Raw genomic sequence first — 6,815 nt, 5'->3', positions numbered from 1 at the left:
TGCGTGGGACCTCGTTGTGAGTGATGCGCCCTCACCGAAGGAAAAGAACCAGAGGGAAAAAGATGTCCAACTGTTGGCTTTTAAGCTCAAAAGCCTTTTGTTCAGGTGCAAACCTGAAAAGGTTTGGAAAGATGTATAATGAGGCAGAACAAAATCTCCCTACCCCAACTGTCCTCCTGCTGTTCCCATCCCTCGGCGAGCTGGTAAGCGGAAGAAAGGTCAAAGGGAAGCTGGGGGAAGGGGGTGAGAGGGTGGGTTTTGCAGATGACACCCCTCGTGTCGGGCGAGGTCTTCCAGATCAGCGTGGAGATGTGAGGATAGTGGGGACCTGAGCTTGCCTCCTAGGAGGCCCCAGAAAGTGGCAAGGCCTCTGAGTGCCTCTGATTTGGCCACAGAGGCAACAGGGCGCAAGGCACAAGAAAGCCTGGGCAGCCCCTTTGCTTCTAGAGGCCAGGGTCCTTAAGTGGGCAGGGAACAGAGGGGATTCGTGGTTCACACAGAGAAGGCAGAGGCCGTGCACGGGTGACAGAAGTCGATGGGGATGCAGAGGTCTTGGCCGTCACCTGCGAGGTGGGGCAACCCCACATGAGGACCAGGATGAAAGGTGCATCTCAAAAGAGGGCAGAAGAGAACTTCACTGCGCTCAAGAGAAGGATCCGGAGAGGTGGAATCTGACTTAGTTGCGCTTTAAAAATAACTAATTAAATACAAATTGGAAAGGTAAACAGAGACACCAGCTGGTTCTCCTCCATTTGCCTACAGGTGCCTTTATAGGGGAGGGGGGAGTTGCTCCGTGCCCCAGGCTGAACTGTGTGTCTTCCAGATCACCGCTGGATGAGCTAGGCCAGTGGCCGCTGGAGAACAGGATGGACAGAGAGAGCTGAGATATGTATTCCCCTCACTCCCTCCCTGTCCGCTGCAGCTTTGGCAGCAGCTGCCACCTTCTTGCCAGCAGAGCTCCTGTCCTGGCAGCCCCTCTCAGACGGCTCTTGCTTTGGTATAGCTTCTGCTGGCTGTCTCTGTGGCTCACTTCATCCTTTCCTCCCCTTATAACTGTCCCTTCATTGCATTCTCCAGCTGCCCCTTGCGAGTGGGCCAGCACTTCTTTCCTGCTCAAGTCCTGGCTGATGCAGTAGAGTATATAAAAGATGCAATGGGCTTCAGAGAGAAAAGTGAGCTTTCCTCCTGCTCTTCTCCCGCTTCCCTCCCCATTTCCTTTCCCCAGAAGCATGGCTGTTAAAAGTTTCTTTTGTATCTTTCTAGAGACATTCTGGACAGATACAAATGGTAACACACACTATGCACAATTTTGTACCTTTACATCTCTTGACAAAAATGTTGGAGAACTTTTCCCATTTTTGCATGGAGAGTTTCCCGGTTTTCCTTTTGAGATGGTCAGCCTTACCATTGAAGGGCTGGATGGTGAGGTATTTAGCCCGTCCTGTGCTGATGAGCATTTAGGTAGTTTTCCATCTTTTCTTTAACAGACAGTGTTGCAATGGATAATCTAATCTGGGTATTGCTTGCACTTGAGCTAGTCTATGTGTAGGATAAATACCCAGAAGTAGAATTGCTGGGACTTGATCAAGTTTAGACCTGAGCTTTGGGGAAATGAACAGATTAAATATTCTGCCATTATGAGGAAAGAGAGAAAGCTGTTGAAAATCATTGAGTTACCCACCTAAGTTTGTTGACCAAGGCAGTTTGTACCTGCTCTGTGTATAAGGAGCAGAACTTTGTCCACATCAGCTGCAGAGCTCTCCTCTCCTTTCAGGCTGCTTGGGGTCAGGGTGGAATGATTGGGGAGGGGTTGCTAGCCTGGAAAAGGATGCCTCCAGCCCCCAGTGTAGTTTGACAAGAGAGCTCAGCTCACAGTTGCGTTTCTCCAAAGAGCCAGCCCAATGGAAGGTGCAGGTGTTCCTGGAGTCTGGGAATCCCCCGAAGTCACAGGCAACTTTGTGTGTATGTGTGTGGGGGTGTGTTCATGCATGGACATTTTTCTAGGTAGAGGACTCTAGCTTTTTGTATATACTCAGAGAGGTCTGTATCTTAAACAGTCAAGAACCACAGGAATGGGGGAAACCCCAAGCTTTGAGTGATACAGACTTGGATTCAACTCCTGCCTCTTGTGTTTATGAGCTGGATGACCTTGGGCAGGGGACCCCACCCCTCCGAGCTGAGTTTTGTCAGTGTAGATGGGTTAGCAATTCCCACATCTTAGGGTGGTTGATGAGAAATGAACGAGACAATCAGGAAGATGCCCAGCCTGGAGCCAGCAGCCAGTTGGAGCTGCCTGTGGCACTGTTGAACCATATGGCAATAACCTGGTTTTTTGCATATTTCTCTGCCTCCTTCCCTCTCCTTGGCACCCTGCATGGACCGTGTTCTCTCCCCTTGGCCACACTGAGGTAGAAACAAAGAATCCCAGAAAGCCCTGACCTAGGACAAACTGATGCAAATGCACATGCATAGTCAGTTTCCATCTCCTGGGGAGAGATATGAGCATGCTTGGGAAAGAAGAAAGAAGGTGGGATAGAATCAAAAGAGAGAGTGAGGACATGAGGAAACGGGGTGGAGGGTGACTGGAAAGGACTCCGAGGAAGGCACGTGGTGAGGGTAGGGCCACCACCTTTCACCAGCTGTGGACGATAGCTTCACAGCCCTGGACCCCACAAGCTACCCTGAATAGAGCCAAGTCTTGGGCCCCCTGAGCAGGGATGAGGCCATCGAGATGCAGTATAACAGAGTCTGAGAGCACTTGACTCCTCTGCCAGAATCTTCCTACAACTTCCCTACTCAGAATAAAAGCCAAAGTCCTTATGGGGGTCCACAAGGTCCCATGTGATCTGGCCCCCACTTTATGTCTGATCTCACCTCCTACAGCTGTCCCTCTTGCTTGCCACGCTGGCCTCCTCACAGTTCCTCAACCAGGCCAGGCACACTCCTGCCAGCTTACACTTCCCCCATCTATCAGGTGATCCTCAACTTCACCTCCTTCAGTCAACTCAGCTGCCACCTTCTCAGTGAGGGTGCCTCGACCACCCAATCTAAAACCATGTCCCCACCCAACCAACTTTCTACTTCTTTTTCTCTGTTTCACTTACCATCATCTAATTCTAATACACTGTATGTTTTATCATTTATTCATCTGTGCTCCAGAATGCATGCTCCTTGAAAGGAGGGCTTTCTGTCTGTTTTGTTCCCTTTATCCACAGCCCCCCAAACAGTGCCTGGCATAGAAGAGGTGCTTGGCAAGTGTTTGGAAAGCAGTGCAGCTGTGGACTCCAACTACTGCAACTGAACAAGTAGCTTCTTTCGGATGTAGCTCCTGGATGTCTCCAGGGAAAAAAAAGCAGAACTCTTCATAACAGGCAGCGTAATGGAGATGATGGCTCAAGTGAAGATATCCTGGAGGAAACGGGGAAAAAAAAAAGTAGTTGGAAACAACTTGCAAAAAGAAGGCATGGTGCAAATATGAAGCAAACAAACCTGTGGAATGATTGTAAACAGAGTCCACATGTCCTCTGTGTGAGCACTGGCCCACAGAGAAGGATATATCTTCATAGAGCCCTATTTGGCTCAGCAGTAGGTAGTGTTTACTAATATTACAAAGTAATTGCTGGGAAGCAGATTTGGCCCAATGGATAAGGTGTCCGCCTACCACATGGGAGGTCCGGGGTTTGAACCCAGGCCTCCTTGACCCGTGTGGAGCTGGCCCATGTGCAGTGCTGATGCACGCAAGGAGTGCCCTGCCACTCAGGGGTGTTCCCCGCGTAGGGTAGCCCCATGCGCAAGGAGTGCGCTCCATAAGGAGAGCCATCCAGCATGAAAGAAAGTGCAGTCTGCCCAGGAATGGCGCCGCACACATGGAGAACTGACACAACAAGATGACGCAACAAAAAGAAACACAGATTCCCATGCCGCTGACAACAAGAGAAGCGGACAAAGACGACGCAGCAAATAGACACAGAACAGACAACCGGGGTGGGGGGGGAGGGGAGAGAAATAAATAAATAAATCTTTTTTTAAAAATTCAGACTCTTATTATATATATATCTATTTACATTACATTATATTCCTTTACATTGTAGAATATATTACATATACAAACATATATTTCCTAATTATAAATTGTATGATTACATGATACATATTATTACATGTATTATATGTTGCTTATATTGCATAGTATTACATATTATGTTTAAGTACTGTATGCACATAATATATATTTCCTAGTGCATGTTAAAATAATGCATACCTATTTTTTAAAATGTTTTTCCATGTACCACTTAAAATCTTTTATCACAGAACACCTTTGGAATCTATATAGTTTGGAAACTACAGAAAAAGCTCAGAAAAGTTCATTTTGTTTTCAGAAAAGAATGTTAAAGAATGTTATCAATTTTAACAATGCCAAAGTAAAGGAATAGCCAACAGCTGGTGGGTAGGAGCTGGGGTGGCTAAAATCCTCCTCTAACACTGAGGGCAGTTGGGTTACTATGAAAAGTTGATGGAACAAGAGCTAGAGATCTAAGTATGCTGCCTAAAGACACAGAAGCAAATGTTGGAATGATTCTCAAACATCACAAGGAAGCAGGGAGGGAAGATACGTATGAGCCAAGTCATTATCCTTAGATTTTGATTATATTTGATAAATCAAGATCTAGAGAGAAGCATATAATTTAAAGCAGCGGAGCCACCTCAAGAAAGAGTTTGGAGACAATAGGTGACTCTGGGGCTTGGGTTGTGGGGGAGTGTTTGCTGTATCTTTTTGGAATCAGCTCTCCTGGATTACTTGATTTGTTGCTAGGGGCATAAATATTACTTGGTACAGTTTTGTTGTTCTTCTTCTTCTTTTGTTTTTACCCTAAATATTGCATCTGGGCCTCTGGGTTGAGGCCTCCCCACAGGGCCGTGGGAACAACGGCCTCTGCTGACCCCTGCTGGCCGCCTCGCCTGCTGCCAGCCCAAGTCTCCCCAAAACAACGTGAACTTGCCCCCACAATTTCCACCCCCAGAAACTGCCTTCCTCAGTACCCCATCCCCAGAACTCCCGAGGCAGTCACCCCAGTGTGTCCTGGACATCAGGTCCCAAGGCCCAGCTGAGAGCCCCGCACACCCGAGGACCTGGGCACCTGGGCTGGATTCGGGTCCTCTCAGGTCCCTTTCTACATTGAAGGGGGAGGGGCTTGGGTCCCAGGACCAGAACTGGGTTTCCTGCAACTCTAGAAAGACCCCAGCGATTTCTGAGCCCCAAACTCTTCTCCCAGGGACTCAGATTCTCAGAGATTTAGGCCACCAGGGCAGAGTTTCCCTGTGTGAAGGTGGGTACCCAGAAGATTCGAACAAATAGGGGAGGAAACTAGGAAGGGAGCAAACCCAGATGCCCACCGAACTTCTAGAAAGGAGGCAGCTTCTTCTCTCACCTAGAGATGCCTGGGTCTAAGGTCAGTACCTGGATCTGACCAGTACAAGGAAATGAGCACATTGGCTATGGACTAGTTGCATTACCCAGGCCAGATCACCTCACCTCTCTGAGTCTCAGTTTCCTCATCCATAAAATGGGAACTCCTGGATGCCAGGGACAGAAAACCTAAATGTAACCAGTTCAGGCAATGAAGGACTCGTGCAAAACAAAAACAGGGTTGAACAGGTAGATATGGGAGATTGGCCCTGCCTGCTCTTGTCTGTTCTCCTCCCATCAGCCTCACTTTCTCACCCTAGACTGGTTCCCTCCCATGGAGACAGAGGAGATGGAAAGGAGATAGCGGTAAGTTCCCTCTCTTTCTACCCTCAAAGAGGTGAAACAGTGGGCAGCTCAGAAATGCATTCACAACTTTGCATTTGCTTTCCTTCCTTTTCTGCCTCACTTCCTTTTTTCTCCCTCACTCTTGTACCCTGGGATTGTGCGTGCACCCAATGAAACCTTAGGGGATGAGCTTTGCCTTGGATCTATTTTCTAGGAAACCTGGGATAAGACAGCCACTTCAGATCTATGTGACCTTGGATACTTAACCTCTCTGTGCTTCCGGATCCTCATCTGTAAAATGGGGGTCATAATAATTCCTATCTTACAGAGTTGTCGTGAATTAAACACAAAGAAAGAACTTAAGGCAGGTCATAGTCTCCCAATAAAATTGTTTGCTATTTTTATTACCCTGGGACCTGAGAAACCTCTTGGTGCTTGGGCAGAGGCAGGTCATCAGGGGATGCAACAATGGTCTGGACCACTTTTTCCAGGGCTCTTGTCAGCATCAGAGCCTCGGCTGTGTCTTGCTTAGGTTGCATCCTTTGACTGCCCCCAAAGACATGGGAGTGGGCTGAGGATGAGAAAGGAGCCCTGGGCTGGGTGTCAACATGACCTGGGACTTAGCTTCCTGGTCCATTTCCTTACCTGTTTCTCAGGGTGGCAGCTGTGCAGAAGCTAAGGAAGCTTCAAAATCTCAATTCAACAAAAACCCACTGAGCATTTATTTACCCTAGTCTGGGTCTGTAAATGTCAGACTTGGAAGGGCCTAGAGACCACTTCCTCCAGCCCACTGCCTTCATTTTATTGATGAGAAACTGAGGCCCAGAGAGAGGAAATAACCTGGCAAAGGTGAAGGAAAGCCTTGTGGCACTGGACAGGGACAGACGGGTGGGTGGGGGGATATGCACAAGTCTCTCTATGAGCTGGCCTGGGAGTACCTTCCCCTGGCAAAGACCCTCAATGTCAGGGAGTCCAGGGTCTGCTCTGAGTCCAGGGGGACTGCTCCAGCTTCTGCTGGGCTGGTTGCTGCATCTGCAACCTCCCTAGGGGATGGCTGGGAATG

This window comes from Dasypus novemcinctus, chromosome 3, assembly GCF_030445035.2.
Source record: "Dasypus novemcinctus isolate mDasNov1 chromosome 3, mDasNov1.1.hap2, whole genome shotgun sequence".
NCBI classification, from domain to species: Eukaryota; Metazoa; Chordata; class Mammalia; order Cingulata; family Dasypodidae; genus Dasypus; species Dasypus novemcinctus.
The sequence above is the reverse complement of the archived record's forward strand: the minus strand, read 5'-3'. Positions refer to the sequence as shown.